This window comes from Diadema antillarum, unplaced genomic scaffold (genome assembly GCF_040938485.1).
Source record: "Diadema antillarum isolate AM-2024a unplaced genomic scaffold, OU_Dant_1.0 scf00000159, whole genome shotgun sequence".
NCBI classification, from domain to species: Eukaryota; Metazoa; Echinodermata; class Echinoidea; order Diadematoida; family Diadematidae; genus Diadema; species Diadema antillarum.
Window position 1 is genome coordinate 635,651 of NW_027271048.1, and position 22,531 is coordinate 658,181.

At 37.1% G+C, this 22,531-nt stretch overlaps 1 protein-coding gene across 1 annotated transcript in view; it reads left to right on the plus strand.

Annotated features, from left to right (window-relative positions):
• Positions 1-22,531, plus strand: part of LOC139722169 (uncharacterized) — a 91,509-nt gene that overhangs the window by 12,541 nt on the left and 56,437 nt on the right. The gene's annotated exons all lie outside the window — the stretch shown is intronic.

Sequence of the window (22,531 nt, forward strand, 5' to 3'; positions counted from 1 at the left end):
AGATAAGAATTAACAGAGACTATCTTAGCCTTACATTTCTCCATCTTCCTTGAGGTGTATGTAGTATATTTCCATTCATTCAATTAGATTGACATATGAGACATAAGTCTCTGGAATAGCTGCCTCTGTCTGATTTTGTAGGTATTTAAACATATCTTAATAAAGAAATAGCTTTACATTGAACAGTACTTTCGCTCAGCCAAGAGTAAAACAGTGCCACTTGCAGCCTCCCTCATTTTTGTTTTTAATGAAAAAAAAACAAACCACCAAATGGGTCGGCTTACATTAAGGCCTTAATATAACAAAAATTTCACGAATGACAAAAATTTTACAGGCTTTCATAGAGTTAAAAACTTGTGCTCAGAACAGGTAGATGACAAATCTTCTAAATGTTAACCTGTTGAAGACTAGACCCAAGTACTAGTATACTCAGACAGACCATCTATGGGAGATACATGTATGTGTTAGTTGTCCTCAATGGGTTTTCACAGAACAAGTTCTCTCGAAGATTAGATGATAGGCTTAAGCGACAGGTATTAGTTGTACTCCCAGTACAGAGCTTTGTAGACATAAGTGTTCTTGTTGTCTTGACATTACTGGCTCACTTACAGGTATAGTGCCTTTAAATGATTACCTGATCAAAGGACAGCCTCACAATATTGTCTCCACTGTCTCAATTCACTAGAATCCTCTTACCTTTATGTCTTCAAGCAAAGGCAGTCTTCCCCCTTGGAGTTAATGTAAGGCACATAAGCTCCAGTTGGGACGAAGTGGAGACTTATGAACCCTTGCTCCTTTGGTACAAGTGTAAACATAGCTGCATTACATGGTTTAACAAACCTACGAGCTTGATTGGTCTGGGCAGGCTAAAACACAAAATGAGTTAAAGTTACCCATACAGGCACTTGGTTATTTTTGCCAAGGAGTCAATAACTCCTTGGTTTTGCAAAGGTAATCTGAAAACAACAACATCATTCTCTTCCTCAACATCGCCATCATCATCATATACATTCACATTTAACTGAATTATTGGAAGATGTGGTTATTCCATCACTGTGTCATGACATGCTTGCACAAACATCCACTGCATGTGTCCTCATTGATTTGTGATAGCTGCAAGTGCATGCATTGATTGAGTAGCAAGGACATGTAGCATGCGCAGAGCAGATAGACTATGGTGATTCACTGATATTTCGAACTATAAGTCGTCGCGTTGGCCAGTGCCAGTGATAGATGTCACATTACCCCATGTGCCAGGCCAAGAATGGACCAGTCTCATGATGCATTCAAATCTTATGCATATTTTTGTGATAAGTTCACCCATGAAAACTGCTGGGCTTGCCAGTGATATGCCTTGCCGAGCAGCAGCTAATGTGCATTCAGGTGAATTTTGTCAAGAGAACTTCCAATGCATGTAACAGGTATGAAATCATTGTATAAGGGGGGTAAGAGGAATTTTCTTAAACAAACAAACATGCGCATATTTGAAGGTATTTATGAAACTCTTGGACTGATTGAATTCAGTGGATTGTATTCAAATGCTGTGCTCCCATCAACAATGAGAGAGCCATTTTGCATATTCTGCCGAGATTTCCAATTAAACATTTGCATCTACAAGTTCACACACAAACATTCATGAAGACAACCCAGAGCACACACAAAATTCAGGTAGGGTCCTATGAAGTATCCATTTGTAGTTTTAGAATGCTCTGTCCAACTCTTTTACTTCTTGATCTATGGGCACTCTGTATTTGTTCATATGGTCATTCATTCATTCATTCATTCATCCGACAGTCAATCTGTCATTCATCACTCATTCACGCATCAACTCATTCATTATTCATTCACCCATTTGTCATTTTCTTAGTCATTCATTCATGCATGCATTCATTCATTCATTGACTAAGTAATTCATTCATCATTCACGCATTCATTATTCATGTGTTATCTACTCATGCATTCTCTAATAAATTGATTGGCTCTTCATGTCATTCTTTCATTCATGCAAGCATTCATGCACTGTTCAATGCAAAGAAGATAGTTTGGTCACACACGTCCAGCATGTTTCTGTTTTCTGTTAAAACTTGTATGGTGCTGACATGGATTGCCTATTCATGCATGCATGCATTCATTCATTGATTGTCTAATGGAAAGAAGATCGTTTGATCACACATGGTCAGTTAGTTTCTGTCTGGCATCAGCTTGGATACAAATGCTAGATATAAATTGTTTTTGTAGTTAAAGGGATGGTATAGTTTTGGTTGAGATGGGGATTCAGGTTTTAACTTTTTGCTAGATAATTAGAAACCACTTATTTGAAATATAGAACAAAAGTTTATTTCATGAAAATTTGTTTTGAAATGGCTGAGATATTAAAAAACAAAGCAAAATGAATTGATTCTAATAAAAGGTGGGCCCCACCTTTTAATAGAACCTCTTTGTTTGTAGATATCTCAGCCATTTCATTTTCATCAAATAGATTTTTAGTTCTTCTGAGAATTGTATGCTCTTTAATATGAACTTCACATAAATGGTTTCAAATTATCTTATAAATCTGAATCCCTGTCTAAACCAAAACCATACTATCCCTTAAAAGGGGCTGTACAGTACTGGTTGAGGTGGGGATTCATGGTTTTAACATTTCTAAGTGAGATAATGAAAAACCTCTTATGAAATATGAAAGAGCATGTAATTTTAAGAAGGATTCAACGTTTATTTGATGAAAATTGGTTTTCAAATGGCTGAGATATCCAAAAAAGTGATAATAATAAAATACTACATGCCCCAACTTTATTAGGATCTCTTTGTTTCACCTGGTTTTTGGATATCTCGGCCACTTCAAAACTGATTTTCATCAAATAAACTTTTGATACCCCTTAGAATTGCATGCTCTGTGACATCTCATACAGTGGTTTCTGAATATCTCACAAAAAGTTAAAAGCTAAATCCTCACCTCTACCAGAACTGTACACACCCTTTAAAGCATATATACGGTAGTTTCGGGCCATTTTCTAAAATGATATTCAAGTGCAATTCCATGCCAAGATCAAGTTGATTATTGTAAAAAGTGTGCAATCAGATGAACGGAATGATTTGAATTTCATCATGAAGAAATGGAGTAGGAAATGTATCTATGAAATTTTTATATATTTCACTTGATAGAGGTATGAGTCTCAACCATATATAGGCCAGTTGATTGAGATCATTAGCCTCCACACAAGTCTTCAATGAATTTCCTTTAAGAGAGTGAAGTCAATACGATATGATCATGTATCCTTTGCTTGATGTGATGTAGCCTTGTGATAACGTGGCAACAATTAGGCCTACTTAGATACTTGAATCAATTTCAAAATTTAGTAGAATGTTGTATTTTCCTGCTTTATTTCAAACTTATTACACTGAAGACAGATATGTCTTCTGTGAAGGTAAAGAGGACAAGTCGCCTAATGACCTGACAGTCCTTAAAAATTATTATTGTCATTATCATAATCTATAAATCAAGTACTGGCAAAAAGTAAAAGTGAAAGTAAAATAAAAGTGCATAGTACTGTACCACATGCAGAAATTTGTGCTAGTTTCTGGGAATATGTGCTACCCACCAAGATTTCCACCCTACCTGCTCTCTGGAGACACAACACAATCAGTTGCCATTGTTTATTTTCGCCTCATATGTCATATGTTTTGTCTTTCTTTTGGTGGGGGGCGGGGCGTAGGATGTACTATTATTGCTAGTACTATATTATAATTACTATAGATTTGAACCATGTAACCAAATGAGGTAGGACTCATCCTTGAGGGATAGGAATTTACTGAGCCGTGGTTTGTAGATAGTTTTGATTATCAATGGAGTTTAGCTGACAAGCAAGTGACGAGAGAGACAAGAGGCAGCAGAACATACTGATTTATTAATTTTTTTTTTTTGGGGGGGGGGGGAGGTGAGGAGGGTCGAGGGGGGAGGGGTCGAGTGTGAGATACGGGCATTTGTTTCACTGAGAAAAGGCATGGAGCTTTCTGCTGCATATTACAAGTTACCAACACAAAACACATTCCTGTAAACTGTGTCAGAGGCCAGTAAGGGGTAGTATAATGAAAGTGTGTCAAAATGAATCATTGCAGCATATTTAGCAAGTGAAAGTGGCATTATTTTTTCTTTTTCAACTTTCTTTTTATAGACAAAGCATGACAAGTTTGGCTGGATATTTCTTATTCAGTGCTTTATTTTTGGCTATTGATAGGCCTATGTAACACATGCATATATGTGGGCCTACCCATTCATACATGAATACATAAATACTGTATACACAAAGACATACAATTCTATGTTCATGCATACATAATGCTGATGTGCTGCATAGATAGCACACTCACACAGATAAACATATTTACGGGACATTGGTATGTGATAGATCCAGGTTAGTAAATAGGTGGCACATTAGTTACTACTACATATACACGAGGTGTAGTTGAGACATGCTTGTAGAAACACAAAAGGCCAAACAAACCTTATCTGTAACCTACGTTTTGTTCTTGCAGAGAAATGATCATAACCTAAAATTTCTGAGTCACTGTGTAGGCATGTTGAGTTCCGGGCTTAGTTGCTGTGTGGGGAAATTGAGAGAGACAGGCAACCTAATCTGACCCGTCACATACTGTAGACGTGACAGCATTGAGAGGAAAAAGAAGAGAAAGGACTTTGTTTTCATTTCTGAAACTTTTTTTTTCCTTCCCCCCCAAACGCTGCTTGATGGTGGGAGTCTGTGCGTGATGAACGGGACCATCAACATTTATGTTCAGATACATGGAAGCTATCACGTTTATGTTGATACAAGGCAAGACGGGAAGACAAGGTGCAATTTACACATGTTTTAGTAGAGTCTGCTCGATTAGACAAGGTTATCTATACCTCATAACTTTAGTCAGTGCTATGTGGCCTCGTATCCAGGCTGTTGGCTTCTTTTTTTACTCCCTCACCTTTCATGTGAACATGGATTAAATTTGTATCACTCCCATCTAGAGTAAATATGTGACCTGCCACATCAAAAAGATCCGACAGTTGGGGATGCCTGAACCGAGAATATCGAGTTTGAAGTGAGATCATGAAAATCAGTCAAAACCATCAAGTTTCTGTTTTTGGCATAATTTTGTAGTCTAATGTTTCGTCTATCATCTGCCGAAATTTCGAAGCTAAATGATCAAAGGAAAGGCAAGAATTTAGCGTTTTTCTGGGCCATGATTTTCTGACTTCCAACGGAACAGAATTATGTGTCTGACGATTTGGTTTTAGCGCTGCGGATAGACTCCACCCCTAGCAACGACTAGCAACGAGGGAGTTATCTTATTGGTCAGTGCGTGGCATCCTGGTTACTGATTTGTTATGCGTAGACCACTGGCACTAAGCTTGAATGAACATCGTGGAGGTTGCTAAGAGCGTGTCTTCTATTGGTAGGAGGTGAAAACTGTGTTACCACCCTTTGAGCACGATTGCGACGGAAGGAAAACTTTGAAGGCAGTTTTCTCAAAAATGCTGATTTCCTAGACCACTCGGTATGCTCTCATTAAATCATTGATGTCTCCGCAAGTACTTTCATGAGTCGTGTTATGTATGAGATTAAAAGTGGAAGAATAAGGGAATAATGTTGTGTCATTTTCAGGAAATCAACCTCCCCCAACTTTCGGATCCTCTTGTTGTAGCGGGTCACAAATGTTTTCCCCTCAGTCATCATTAGTGGAGGATTAGCAGAGGATCTTATCTATTTCATCAGCACCACAAGAGAGGAATTATCATTAGTGCTGGATAAGATTGTCTCCATAGATTTGTACTTATCTGTGAGATTGCTCAAGATATGGATGAAGTGAGAGAGATTGAATACGAATCAAAAGAAGAGAATAAATGTTTAGACCTAGAGGAGGCCAGTCAATGCACATATATTAGTGCATTTACCAAACCTTGTTGTGTCTAGGTTTTTGTATTATATTCATAAATATACTTTCTTCAGTCGATGATACACATCTGTGTACGTGCACAATTGTGTGAAAGGTTATGGACGGATGAGAAACGTTGTAGTCAGGAATGATTCAAAACAAGTGAAATGGACTTTGCCTTCTGATATCACCTGCGCTCATTCAGGATGGTGTGTGGTGTTCCTCAGATCCTGCCATCGTTACCATCCTGCTGTCAATGCCAACTCTGTCAAATATTTGTGCTGAACAGAGCCTTTTAAAAACCTATGAAGGGAGATTTCATAGAGGTTGCAGACAAATTTTGGAGAAGAAATTCTGAAGTAAAAGTTGCCATTCCCAACAAAAATAGTAGACCATAAGTTACAAGCTATACATGAAAGTTCTATCAAAATTATGTCATTAAAATGTCACTGGAATAACTCTCTTTGCAGTAAGTAGACCTGTTTAGAGTATGGTTTGACTCCATTTTTAAGGAATACGATCTAGTTATGACAATGTTTCCTTCAAAGACAACCATATAGGGCCTATACATGGGGGGGGGGGCATTTTTCTAGAATGTCTTTATCTTTAGTACATCATTAGGTTATCATGGTAAGAGCATTATAATTCATGCATTATATTCCACATTTTATCATGGTGTTTGTGAATGCAGAAGTATGATGTGATGACTCATGGCTTTGAGCTGTAATGAACCAGAGGCTTGCCTGGTTCATGCTCTAACCAGAAAGGCAGTATGTCTCATTTTAAAGAGGGTTTATCTGAGTAGAAGGGCATGGTGCAGTGTAACTCCACTCTACTAACCCCTCCCTGTGCAAAGGAGGGTGGACAGTATGTCCAAGGCTGTGGGGTTTTCTGCACCAGTCAACACCCATAGCGTACAGAGGGTTAAATCCTAAGCTGCGGGGTTCCATCATAGCTGTCATGCTTTGGTATAAATGTATGGATGCTACTATACAGTATGTCCCGAAAAAAATTACAACGCGGCCTTCCGCAATGATATCTTGAAAAATAGTGAATGAATCTTAATGAAAATTCAGGGTATGAGACTATAAACTCATTGCCCACATCTTACAGAAAACCCCATTCGATTTGCTTCTGTGGTCAAAGAGAAATACGGAATTTTGTAGAGGATATCGGGAATCTCTTCTGTCCAAGTTCTGTCTATTGTTCACACACAAGATCATCGAAATGCTAAACTCGGAAGAATCCGATTCATGACATGCTTTACAACAATTCACATTTCTCTGTGACCGCTTAACCAAATTGAATGGGGTTTTCTGCAAAATAGAGCTAAGATGTTATACCTTAAGACTCTGAAGTAGCACGTACACAGGTTGATCATAATGGGTGTTATCAATTCGAAAATCTGATTGTAATTTTTGGGGCGACTTACTGCAGTATGTCCCCCAAAAAATTACAATAAGATTTTCGCATTGATAATGCCCAATATGATTAAATTTTTCAAATGCTACTTCAGGGTCTTGAAATATAACATTTTAGCTCTATTTTGCAGAAATCCCCATTCGATTTGGTTAAGCGGTCACAGAGAAATGTGGATTGTTGTAAAGCATGTCATGAATCAGATTCTTCCGAGTTTAGCATTTCGATGATCTTGTGTGTGAACAATAGGCAGAACTTGGACAGAAGAGATTCCCGACATCCTCTACAAAATTCCGTATTTCTCTTTGACCACTGAAGCATTTCGATGATCTTGTGTGTGAACAATAGGCAGAACTTGGACAGAAGAGATTCCCGACATCCTCTACAAAATTCCGTATTTCTCTTTGACCACTGAAGCAAATCAAATGGGGTTTTCTGTAAGATGTGGGCAATGAGTTATAGTTTCATACCCTGAATTTGTATTTAGATTGATTCACTATTTTTAAAGATATCATTGCGGAGGGCCCCGTTGTAATTTTTTTTGGGACATACTGTACTGCAGAACCAAATGTCATTTCTGTGGTTTTAAACATTTTTGTGTAGAAATCTGACAATATAGGCCTATATCTGTAGGTCTACATTGTAGGCCTAAACTTTAGTCAAACTTGCTGTAGTTCCTTTCCAGACTGCACTTATCTATATTTTGTGATTAGGCTTTTGATTTCATTAATTGTCATTGTTATAATGAGATTCGTACGTCTGTAAAATTCATAGACTTATGTGTCAAATCCATACTGTTGAACATTATCATCAAACTTTACATGTACTTGAAGGGTCTATGTTATATTTGGGAAATGCACTGCATTGACATCTATGTGCCATTGAAATGATTATCTTGTTATTAGACCCAAAGTGTCGTGTTCCCAATGTCTTAGTTGTCATAGTACGTACATATTGTTGACTTGGCCTTGAAAGGTTTGTAGGAGATACTATAAAGCCAGAAATTTTGTGTGCGTGAAACTTTCATGAATTTTGCAAGGAGCAAATTCGTGAAAGTACGCATGCGAAAGTTTTTGTCTGCAAAATCTGGTACACGTAGTATAGGCCTACTAGTAATTTTTTCATGGTTGGCAATTTGCAAAAGTTTCATGCGGCAAAAAAGGTTTCATGCTACGAACGTTTCTGTACAATATCCATTTTTTAGCTCACCCTGAGCAAAGGCTCAAGTGAGCTATTGCGATCACTCATCGTCCGGTGTCCGTCGTGTGTCGTCCATCATGCATAAACTTTTTTACATTTTCATCTTCTTCTTGAAAATCCCATGACGGATTTTCACTGAACTTGGCAGGTAGTATCCCGAGGGGGACAGGATCTCAATTTGTTCAAATGGATCCCAAGCCCCCCTGGGGAACCCTTAAAGCTGTCCCCACCTCTAACTTTGCTATGTTCTTCAGTAATAGTCTGGAAGAATGCGTGGAAGGCAATACTCAGGTGAGTTTGAGACCCCTGGGTTTCTTATCATTGACAGACATTCATTACTGCAAACATCAAACTGTGCATTTCTTACATTTTAGCATAACAAATACCAAAATTTAGTAGCTTAGAGTGCAGTTTGGCCATTCTTGTATTTCTCGCTGATCATCTCTTCTTTGTGGAGAGTTATATAAAGAATGGATTGCTCGGTGTATTAACGACATGAAAAGTGGAATTGAGTGTTTGTACCTGAAGAATCGCAAGGTTAACTTGCATATATTATGTGGCTGGTTGGTGAGCCGTCATTTCATCTCTTATGGAAAGATGTTCTGGATCACATTTCGCCTGCATCATAATAGCTATTTACACACAGTCGTTTTGTTGTTGATGGTTATCTTCCCAGCGATGATAGGGGAAATTGTTCCTGTAAATGTGGACCTGCCCACGCATTGCTTTGATGCCTTTGATGCTGTCCGCTTGCCTGTCCACATAGTTTGAGCCCATTTTGATTCTTGCTTCATGATGTGAACGTCACTGCGTTCACTACCAGACCAGTTATCCTGATATCATATATCATTCATCCTAGAATTAAGGGAAGCATGAAATTTTACATGGACAGTGTCACACATACCAGTTTCTGTTACTAGTTGCGTTAGAGAACAACGCCTCGCATTACCATTCATACCAAGCTTGAGCCGAGCCGGGTGCATTAGCACGGCCCAAGCTGTGGTGTAAACAGGATTTTTGTCACAAGTCTCTTTAAGCTGTGGCAAATCTAAAAACTCAAGTGGCAGCAGTGTTATTTAATTTCCATAACAATTTGTTTACCACACTCTGCCGATGCAAGCTCTATTTGATCATACACGAAAAGCATGGAGCACTATCTCTATCTCCAAACTACCATAGTTTTGTAGATTTTCTCAGCATTTGTTACATGATTATAAAAGAAGTATCAAGTGATAAAATCTGAAAATAGCATTTACAATGTTTTCAGTCATAAAAGAGAAAATTAGATGCGATTACTGCATACATTCTCTGCCCGTTCCTGGATGCAAAGTACAGTGCTGATCGCGTTAAACTTACTACGCGTAGAACCGCGCATCGGTAACGCGTTCACAAACACGTTTCAACGCGAACGCATCGACCGACGGAGCTCCGCCGGTCAAAGTGTCTAGCGCCATCTACGGCGCCTAAGTGAAAGTATCGCGCGTAGCTGCAATGCGATTTTGCGCCGCGCAAAATGTCGCATTGAAACACAATATTTGTATATTTTGCAGCGGAACAGAAGAGAGTGATTCACTTAGTTCTTTACACTCGTAATGTTAAGATCTTTGTGAATAATTGGTGCCTTTTCTTTTCGCTCGCTTTTCAGCCTCTGAGGACGGAATTCACGGCAACAGAAAATAAGTGTCTGGTAATACAGATAGTCGGGACTTTCATTTTAATGACCTGTTGATTCGTTGTTGGTCTATCTCGATTTAAAGACGTTTTGCACTCGTTAATTAGCCCTTTATATTGCTGTTCCAAACGATCTACCGAATTTATCCTTCATTAATGATTCTCAAAGTTATGAAAATGAGGTGTCAGAACTGTTTTATTATGTCCGTCAGTAAATCGTTACACATCTGTATTTTTTTTTCTAAAACGCAAACAGAAGGAAACTGCCCAGAAATTGATATATTTTATCAGTGGTAAATGAGCACAGAAAATCGGACGCTATCACGATAGAATCCCATTTTCTTTGCTTATTTTTCCGCTGATACATTATTTCTCAAACATTGAAACTAAATTGCGGCACCTCCTTTTCATACAAAAAAAAAAGTTTGAAGGAAATAAAGCTGATCTTCTGTCCCACGAAGCGAGGTAAACGCGACAAAATTAATACGACGTTTCGGCCGCGAAGTCTGCTATAGATAGCCGTCGGCTGGCAAAGTACTATTCATTTTTATTTTTTTTTAACCTCGCTTCGTGAGACAGGAGATCAGCTTTAATTCCTTCAGTTTCTACACGATGATGGACACCTTCCCGACTAAAAAAAAAAGTCAACAATGAAAAAAAAAAAGACTGGTCGTGAAATGTTATCCATGTGAAATGATTTATCTCTTGGCTATAACTTACTTCTTAGTTTATTAACCTTATATGACGTTCGAATTCGTTGTATTTTTGCTTTGAACGCGTTGAGTTGAAATATATCTCGTTTTCTTTTTAGCAAATGGTGTTGACGTTTATCTCATTTTTGTCGTGTTACGACAATGATGCGATTAATCATTTTTTTTAAATAATCTCGTTAATCTCTGTTTCCGGGTGATGTTAGTTTCGAAAGGTTTATTATTCCGAGGGTTCGTTATTCCGAAACACACAAATTGCGAATACCATTATTTGTATTCATTCGTTCGAAAATGGAAAAGGCTTGCTTCATTCGAACACAATTTTAGTTTGTGGCGTTTGTTATTCCGAAGGTCGATTGTCGTTTCGTTAGTCGTTTCGATGGAGTTTCGATATTCTACATTAACAAACCTTCCCTAATTTTCCGACTAATGAATATCCGGAATAAGCGAACCTTTGAAATAACGAGCATTCGGAGAACCTTTGAAATAACGAACATTCGGAATAACGAACTGAAAGCGGAAAAACAGTACCCGGAGAAAGCGCTGAAAGCGAACGCCTTGACTTTTGATGCCGACAGCTATCCAGGAGTGCATGACACGTTCAAACGTTTTACGCCTTCGTCTCGCCTTTGTCTGGCAAAGTAGTATTTATTTTTTCGTGTTTACCTCACTTCGTGAGACAGCAGATCAGCTTTATTTCCTTCAGTTTCTACCACGATGATGAACATCTTCCCGACTAAAAAAAAAAAGTCAACAGTGAAAAAAAATAAATAAGGCTGGTTGTAAAAAATATTAGCCAAGTGAAATGATTTATCACTTAGCTATAACTTCCTAGTTTATTAACATAACATGGCGGTGAAATTCGTTGTATTTTTGTTTTGAACACGTTGAGGTGAAATTTATCTCGTTTACTTTTTTCAACAAATGGTGTTGACGTTTATCTGATTTTTATCGTGTTACGATAACTATCGTGTTACGATAATTATGCGATCAGTCATTCTTTTTTTTTAAATTATCTCATTGATCTCTGTTTCCGGATGATGTTAGTTTCGAAAGGTTTATATTTGCGAGGGTTCGTTATTCCGAAACACGCAAATTGCGAATACCGATAGTTATATTCCTTAGGTCGAAAATGGGAAAGCTTGCTTCATTCAAACACAATTTTAGTATGTGGCGTATGTTATTCCGAAGGTCGATTGTCGTTTCGTTAGTCGTTTCGTTGGAGTTTCGTTATTCTAGATTAACAAACCATCCCTTATTTTCCGACTAATGAATAGCCGGAATAAGCGAACCTTTGAAATAACGAGCATTCGGAGAACCTTTGAAGTAACGAACACTCGGAATAACGAACTGAAAGCGAAAAAACAATACCCGGAGAAAGCGCTGAAAGCGAACGCCTTCGAAATTCTGACGCCGGGGCAACAGCTATCCAGGAGTGCACGTTCAAATGTTTTACGCCGGGGCAAGCATTAAATTGGCGCCTCTGTCAACTCTTGACGCTTGTGGCATTTTGTTTGTTTTTTTCGTTCGTCAGATTATTTTATAAAATCTTGTTTTATTTTTGTTTGGTTTGGTTTTTGTTTTGCTATTAATTTGTGATGCCATGAGCAGTTGCTGTCACTGTTCCTGTTACGGCCGAACTTGTACCCGTTATGTACTTATACACGTAAGTTGTTTTTTTTTACATTGTTTTTACTGTTCGAAATTTATTATTCAAATAATAATTTTCCGTTGGTTTTGAATTCTATACTTTACTGAATTTGTGTTTGTGTTACTTGGAATACTTATTTTTTTAGTGTCATGTAGATATTTGAAATTGCACATTTCGTATATTCTGATATTTTTTCCGCCTTGATATGACAACGCTGTTTCATTTGGGTTGCGCCCATTCCAGCAACTGATGATTTGTTAGTGTAAAGCGTAGTACTCTGTAATTATCTATTCAAATCTATTTCAAATAAAGTTAAGCATGGATGTCTTTGTTATATTGTTTTGTTTTTTCTTGTTCTAATTATGTTAAGCTCTCTAAAATCAGCTATAAAGAAATGCAAAACTTTTGTAGTGCTGTTAATTTTATGAATAGGAATTTATACCTTCTTTACATTCAACCGTTTGATATGACTACAACGAAATTGAATTGTTTTTAACGTAATGTTCGTTTAAATATTATTCAGCTGTCAATAGAAATGTAGACATAAACCATTATTGTAATAAATTTTTATATCTCGGTTCACTGTAGCTTATCTTATGTACATTTTGCAATTATTCATGTACGTCTAAAAGACTTGAAATGTTTCCGATTCAATTCACTTTAATAACAAAAAAAAAGTAGATTTATGTCGTAATTAGCTGACTGAGTCTCACTCATTTGCAGAATACAAATCAAAATTTCCAAATATTATAGAGAAATTAAAAGTCCATGACCTTTCTTTCAAGTGTGATTAATTTTTCACTTATTTTGCTTGGTCAGGTTAGGTTTATCAAAATCGGGTTGATCTCAGAGTCGAGTACTCGTGCAGCGAGCCCAAAGTGGCAGTTTATTTTCGTCATTACTATGCGTTATTAGAAAAAAAAACCCGTTCATATTCTCACCGTTTCTCTTTCAGTTATCTTCCAGGCTTTGGTGTCCACATTCGAGACCCTCACTCGACATACTTACTGACACTGGCACAAACGTCTGCTACACTGGCATGCGCAACAACAAGAATTCCACGCTTGTTTTTTATGGACTTTTAAAAACAGAGGGGGAACGTTCCGGCCAGCGGGTCTGTGAACAACGGAAACCAATAGAGCATACACACCCAATCTCATACAAATACTTGCAATTGTCGACAATTTTTGTTCAAAGCTATTTCGTGTAAATGATGTCATGAAAACAGGGACATGGGTGCAGTAGTTTTACAACTTTCATTGGAGAATTCGATTGGGTTTAGTACAGAACGTATTATTATTATTACTATTCACATGTTCTCAAACCCTGTGTCCAGGAAAGTTCCCGTCCTGGTTCAGAAAACCCAATTACCCTGCAACGGTGTCTTTCTGTGGTTTTTTTTTTATCTTTTGACAGACTGTATTTTATTGCATATTTTCTCCTGGTGAATGTCTGTTAATGTATACACACTTAGTATGTCTAAGTGGTCATGTTTATAAGAAAACCAACTGTCCATTCTGATAGTGGTGATGTATTATTTTTCTCCTCATAGCTGGAAATGTGCGATAAGCAACTTACGTATTTCTGATGACCACAATCTATAATCTGTTTCCTGTCAGAGTCCTACCTTTTCTGAGATGAAATAGATAGTGAATATTAGTTTCTATTATGTGTTTCGATTGTTTTGCCCCTAGTCAAGTAATTCCTTTTCGAATTTGTAACCTTTCCACATTTTGCTTAGCTTATACATTAGAAATTCAAGAACAATTAGAAAGGCTATGAATCCTCATGCAGCTGAAAAGGCGTTGATAATATACCACTTGTATCACTGAATACTTTTCGTATTGTTTCAGCTTTTTTGATATTTCAATTGCTCTATGAAATTTTATTTAAAAGAATTATGGCTAAAGTATCCATGTATACATCTCGTATGACAGCCTGCCGTACGCGTTTATTATTAAGTTCCATGTAATCCTTTGCGTTGTTAGATATGCTTATTGCAACTAAGCGTTTATTATCAGCAGACAGGTGAACATGAAATTACGGTCATGACTATATTGCATTTTATACGTACCTTTAAAGGTATATGTTACAACTAGCCCTTTATAAAACGGAGACTACGTAATCCGGGATACCAAGTATTTTTCTTTAAACTGTTCATAAAGTTATGCACAACTTCTGAATGACAGAATTTGAAGTGCTTAATGTTGATTGAGGTTCTTCCCGACGTTTTGACAAAGTGAATGAGGCATAATTATGACTGCGTTATGAATGATTTTGGTTCAATGCTTATCTGTCACTTCTTCCATTTAATTGGTTTCTTTTGACAGTACTGATTCAACTGACATCTGCATATTTCCAGCTTCCATGATATGATTAAGAGTAATTGAGAAATCATTATCGGTGTAACATGATAGATACATGTATTCGTAATTATTACACAGTGTACCTATGATATCATGTAAAATGTATGATAATATGGTTACAGGGTGAATATTTTCAGTACGATCATATAATATAGAATGTGCACTTTAATTAATTTTCTCTGTTATTATGCTAATTATGCATAACACTTCTTTCATAACATAGATTACAATCAGATTGTACGTACATGTAAGATCATATTCAAATACTTTTTTTTCATTTGGATGAAGGTGTCCACATTTAAACTGAAACATATAAGTCAACATAAAGTGATAATAAGATAATGTACCTCGTGTACATATATATTTTAGGCATTTCATTTAATCGCGCTGTGTATATCTACGTCACATTAGTACCAACAATGATGGTTTGACGAGTCCATCCCCAGGTATACTGATAATTATATATCTAAGGATACCTGGAAAGTCCAAAGCAGGGTAGCGACGTGAAAAATCAATCATGGATGGTAGTGTTTGTTATTATGTTGATAGTGTTTGTTATTATGTTGACAATTATTTTAGATTGGTCTAAACATAACGTTGGATATCACCTACGAATCTTGTATTGGTTCTTATGCATTTCAGACGCATGCATTCTCGCTGTAATCATCAAAACGACCCTATATGTTTTTTCCCTCGTTATAAACGATCGTGAAAAAATCTATCGTATGACGTTAAATAAAAAAAAAAAAACGTCTGCATTGAATAAACGTCCACTTGTGTTTAATATAGATTATGTAGGTGAAGCCCGTATATTCGCATCATAACCAGAAAAGGTAATAAAAAATGAATATATTTCCGTTGTAACCACCACAGAGTTTGAATGGACAAAATGTGAATAAATATGCTCAACTGAGTGTAAAACACCTACTGGGCCTACGTGTGTCTGGCTTGATGTCTTAAGTGTTCATGAAATCCGTTACGATTATTTAGGCAAATATTACTATTAAGACAATCATGAAAGTTCTATTATTTGCACGTTTTATAGGTTATTTTGTTCGTCGAAGAACCACCCACTTTTGTTAGAACGTACGTAAAACGCATACATTCGCATTGTAACCATCAAAGGTATCGAATGAACGCGTATATATGCGTGATAAACACCAAAACGTGTAGATACATATGCTCAATAGAACTGACATCGCAGTTATAGTAATAGGGATGGGAAGGGTCTCTGATTCAGTAATAAATGAGTGAAGGATAATTGCCAGCTATTAGAGTAAATTTGTAAACACTATAAAGCATTAGTTGCTAACCTTAATATAAAACTTATACCAATGAAAATGGCTCTTATACCATGTACGCACTATATAGAAGGAAAAAAAAAACAGCAGCTCGCTATCGTTCTGTAGCGGGAGATTTTGAAGCATTTTAAAGGCTCACATAGTCCTAATAATCTTGTAAACATTAATGTGACCCTTTATACTCTCTACAGAATCATGAAAGATCTGTAGTACACCTAATTGATTATCTGCGCATCGAATAAGCGCCATCTTCTGTTTAAATATACGCAAAACGCGTACATTCGCATTATTTCCAGTAAAGGTATCGAATGAACCAATATGCTTATTAACCACCAAAACGTGTGAATTAACATACTCGACAGAAATAACATCGCAGTAGTACAGAAATGGGAAGTATTCCTAATTCAGTAGTTAATATGATTGAAAGATTATTGCCATCTATTAGAGTGAATTTGTCAACAATATAACGCATTATTTGCTAACTTATAACACAAAGGCCGCAACAACTCCCTCCCTCCCTTGACACAGACAAGAACATTCCAGTCCCTAAATAAGCTACCTCTGGAATAATTTTTGCTGAGCGAAATAATATTGTGTCGAGATTGATGCTCAGAATAGGCCACTGAGAGACATTAATGAGGCAATAATCTCTTGATAACATGTTTTTCTACCACTTTCAATAGAAACTGCCGGGGCAGAATCCTTTCGTAATGGAATATACATTTCAAAAGGCGGACATACGGTTTACAGCAGCAAAAGATATTGAATAATTATGATGTCTCTTATAACCACTAGAAAGAATGTTTGTGTTCTGATAAATATACATGTACCAATGTGAATAAACCTGGTCAGCAGTGAATAATAGACCTAGTAGACCTTCCTGTACCTGGCTTGACGTCTTAAATGTTTAATGATTCATTAGGATAATGTGAACTTTTTCTATAGTCTCTAAAATATCTTGAAGACTATAGTTAGCACGATACATTATTATTTGTGCAAAAAAAAAATAAATAAATAACCGCCCTCTTGTGTCTAAATACATGTATACGTAGAACGCGTAGATTCGCATTATTGCAAGTTAAGGTATCGAATGAACGCATTTTATTTTGTATGCGTAATAACCACCAAAACGTGTGGATCGACATGCTCAATAGAAATGACATCGCAGTAGTAAAAGGAATGGGAAGTTTTCCTTGTTCAGTAATAAATGATTGAAATATAATTCCCATCTATCAGAGTGAATTTGCCAACAATATAAAGCATTTTTGGTAACTGAATTCATAGGCCACAAACACCCCCCCCCCCCCCGCCTAATACGAACAAGAGCATTTTGGTCCCTCAATAACCTACTTCTGGAATGATTTTTGCTGAGCGAAATATGATTGTGTCAAGATTGATGCTCAGAATAGGCTACTGAAAGAAATTAATGTGGCAATACTTAATTTATGACATCTGTTTTTGTACCACTATGAACTGGAAACTGCATGCTGGGCAGAACCCGTAATAGAATACTCTTGTATATACATTTTAAAAGGCGCACATTCGGTTTATAGCAGCATCAGATAATGAATTAATGCATATACAGCTGTACTTCTCTTACTGTATCTTATAGCCGCTAGATAGCCTGTTTGTGTTCGGATGAATATACCGATGTAAATAAACCTAACAGGGAATGATAGACCTATACTGGACCTATCTTTGTCTGGCTTGCGAATGAACGCATATTAAATATTTATGCGTAATAACCACCAAACGTGTAGATACACATGCTCAATAGAAACGACATCGCCGAAGTAACAGGAATAGGAAGTGTCCCTGGTCGAGTCGGGGGGGGGGGAGGGTGTATGTGGCCTATATAGTTACCAAAAATGCTTTATACTTGTAGTGTTGACAAATTCACTCTAAAGCATACGCATTTACTGTATTATCATTTGGTGTTGAAAAGGGTTAGGGTTAGGGCTAGGGTTAGGGTTCAGAAGAAAATTAATGTGGCAGATCCCTTTTGTAATGGAATACTTGCATATTCATTTCAAAAGGCAGACATTCGGTTTACAATAGCAAAAGACAATGAATAAATGCGTATATTATGCTTCTCTTATATAACCGCTAGAAAGCCCGTTTGTGTTCGGATGTATACCGATGTATATAAACCTTCTCTGCAGGGAATGATAGACCTACTGGACCTTTCTGTATCTGGCTTGATGTCTCAAATGCTTACATGATTCATTAGGATGTGAGCTTTTATAGTCTCTACAAAATGGCGAAAGATCTATAGTACGCACGACAGATGATTATTTTTGTGCATCAAAAAAATCAATAAATAAATAACCGCCCTCTTGTGTCTAAATACATGTACAGAACGTGTAGATTCGCATTATTGCGAGTAAAGGTATCAAATGAACGCATAAATATGCGTAGTTACAATCATAACGTGGAGATACACATGATCAATAGAAATGACATCGCCGAAGTTACAGGAATGGAAGATGTCCTTGGATTAGTAATGATTGAAATATAATTGCCATAAATTATATTAGAGTGAATTTGTCAACACTAAAAAGCATTATTTGGTAACTTAACTCATAGAGCCCATTTATTATACTTTGCTGTTGTTAAGGATTAGGGTTAGGGCTAGGGTTTGGGTTAGAAAGATATTAATGTAGCAAATCCCTTTTCTAATGGAATACTTGCATAATACAGGCAGATATTCGTTTTAAAACAGCAAAAGATAATGAATAGATGCGTATGCTTCATAACTGATAGAAAGTCTGTTTGTGTTCGAATGAATATACCAATGTAAATAAACCTCGTCAACAGGGATAGATAGACCTATACTGGATCTGTATCTGGTTTGATGTCTTGATGCTTGCATGATTTTTTAGGATAATGTGAGCTTTTATAGTCTCTAAAAAATCGTGAAAGTCCTAAGTACGCACGATATTTGTGCATCAAAAAAAAAACCACCCTTCTGTGTTTAAATACATGTATAGGTATAGAACGTGTAGATTCGCGTTATTGCAAGTAAATTATCGAATGAACGCATTTGAATGCGTAATAACCACCAAACGTGTAGATACACATGCTCAATAGAAATGACATCGCCGAAGTAACAGGAATGGGAAGTGTCCCTGGGCGAGGCGGGGGAGGGGGGGGGGGGGGGAGGGTGTATATGACTATGTGGCCTATATTGTTACCAAAAATGCATTATAGCGTTGACAAATTCACTCTAAAGCATACGCATAATCTATCTTTACTTTTTGCTGTTGAAAAGGGTTAGAGTTAGGGCTAGGGTTAGGGTTAGGGTTAGGGTTAGAAAGAAATTGATGTGGCAGATCCCTTTTGTAATGGAATACTTGCATATTCATTTCAAAAAGCAGACATTTGTTTTACAACAGCAAAAAACAATGAATAAATGCGTATATAATATGCTTCTCTTATATAACCGCTAGAAAGCCCGTTTGTGTTCAGATGTATATACCGATGTGAATAAACCAGGTCAACAGGGAATGATAGACCTACTGGACCTATCTGTATCTGGCTTGATGTCTTAAATGTTTACATGATTCATTAGGATAATGTGAGCTTTTATGGTCTCTTAAAAATGGCGAAAGATCTATAGTACGCACGATAGATGATTATTTTCGTGCATAAAAAAATAAATAAATAACCGCCCTCTTGTGTCTAAATACATGTATACAGAACGTGTAGATTCGCATTATCGCAAGTAAAGATATCAAATGAACGCATAAATATGCGTAGTTACAATCATAACGTGGAGATACACATGATCAATAGAAATGACATCGCCGAAGTTACAGGAATGGAAGATGTCCTTGGATTAGTAATGATTGAAATATAATTGCCATAAATTATATTAGAGTGAATTTGTCAACACTAAAAAGCATTATTTGGTAACTTAACTCACAGAGCCCATTTATTATACTTTGCTGTTGTATAAAGGATTAGGGTTAGGGCTAGGGTTTGGGTTAGAAAGATATTAATGTAGCAAATCCCTTTTGTAATGGAATACTTGCATAATACAGGCAGATATTCGTTTTAAAACAGCAAAAGATAATGAATAAATGCGTATGCTTCATAACCGCTAGAAAGTCTGTTTGCTTTCGGATGAATATACCAATGTAAATAAACCTCGTCAACAGGGATAGATAGACCTATACTGGACATATCTGTATCTGGTTTGATGTCTTGATGCTTGCATGATTCATTAGGATAATGTGAGCTTTTATAGTCTCTAAAAAATCGTGAAAGTCCTTAGTACGCACGATTTTGTGCATCAAAAAGCCACCCTCCTGTGTTTAGATACATGTATAGGTATAGAACGTGTAAATTCGCGTTATTGCAAGTAAATCATCGAATGAACGCATTTGTATGCGTAATAACCACCAAACGTGTAGATACACATGCTCAATAGAAATGACATCGCCGAAGTAACAGGAATGGGAAGTGTCCCTGGGCGAGGCGGGGGAGGGGGGGGGGGGGGGGAGGGTGTATATGACTATGTGGCCTATATTGTTACCAAAAATGCATTATAGCGTTGACAAATTCACTCTAAAGCATACGCATAATCTATCTTTACTTTTTGCTGTTGAAAAGGGTTAGAGTTAGGGCTAGGGTTAGGGTTAGGGTTAGAAAGAAATTGATGTGGCAGATCCCTTTTGTAATGGAATACTTGCATATTCATTTCAAAAAGCAGACATTTGTTTTACAACAGCAAAAAACAATGAATAAATGCGTATATAATATGCTTCTCTTATATAACCGCTAGAAAGCCCGTTTGTGTTCAGATACCGATGTGAATAAACCAGGTCAACAGGGAATGATAGACCTACTGGACCTATCTGTATCTGGCTTGATGTCTTAAATGTTTACATGATTCATTAGGATAATGTGAGCTTTTATAGTCTCTAAAAAATCGTGAAAGTCCTTAGTACGCACGATTTTGTGCATCAAAAAGCCACCCTCCTGTGTTTAGATACATGTATAGGTATAGAACGTGTAAATTCGCGTTATTGCAAGTAAATCATCGAATGAACGCATTTGTATGCGTAATAACCACCAAAGGTGTAGATACACATGCTCAATAGGAATGACATCGCCGAAGTAACAGGAATGGGAAGTGTCCTTGGGCGAGGCGGGGGGGGGGGGGGGGAGGGGGGGGTGTATGTGGCCTATATTGTTACCAAAAATGCATTATAATGTTGACAAATTCACTGTAATCCATACGCATTTATTATCCTTACTTTTTGCTGTTGAAAAGGGCTAGGGTTAGGGTTAGGATTAGGACTAGGGTTAGGGTTAGGGTTAGGGTTAGAAAGAAATTAATGTGTCAGATCCCTTTTGTAATGGAATACTTGCATATTCATTTCTAAAGGCAGACATTCGGTTTAGAACAGCAAAAGACAATGAATAAATGCGTATACGCTTCTCTTCAATAACCGCTAGAAAGCCCGTTTGTGTTCGGATGTATATACCGATGTAAATAAACCTGGTCTGCAGGGAATGATAGACCTACTGGACCTATCTGTATCTGGCTTGATGTCTTAAATGTTTACATGATTCATTAGGATAATGTGAGCTTTTATAGTCTCTAAAAAATCGTGAAAGTCCTTAGTACGCACGATATTTGTGCATCAAAAAACCACCCTCCTGTGTTTAAATACATGTATACGCATAGAACGTGTAGATTCGCGTTATTGCAAGTAAATTATCGAATGAACGCATTTGTATGCGTAATAACCACCAAACGTGTAGATACACATGCTCAATAGAAATGACATCGCCGAAGTAACAGGAATGGGAAGTGTCCTTGGGCGAGGCGGGGGGGGGGGGGGGGGGAGGGTGTATGTGGCCTATATTGTTACCAAAAATGCATTATAGTGTTGACAAATTCACTGTAATGCATACGCATTTATTATCCTTACTTTTTGCTGTTGAAAAGGGCTAGGGTTAGGGTTAGGATTAGGACTAGGGTTAGGGTTAGAAAGAAATTAATGTGGCAGATCCCTTTTGTAATGGAATACTTGCATATTCATTTCTAAAGGCAGACATTCGGTTTTTAGAACAGCAAAAGACAATGAATAAATGCGTATACGCTTCTCTTCAATAACCGCTAGAAAGCCCGTTTGTGTTCGGATGTATATACCGATGTAAATAAACCTGGTCTGCAGGGAATGATAGACCTACTGGACCTATCTGTATCTGGCTTGATGTCTTAAATGTTTACATGATTCATTAGGATAATGTGAGCTTTAATAGTCTCTATAAAATCGT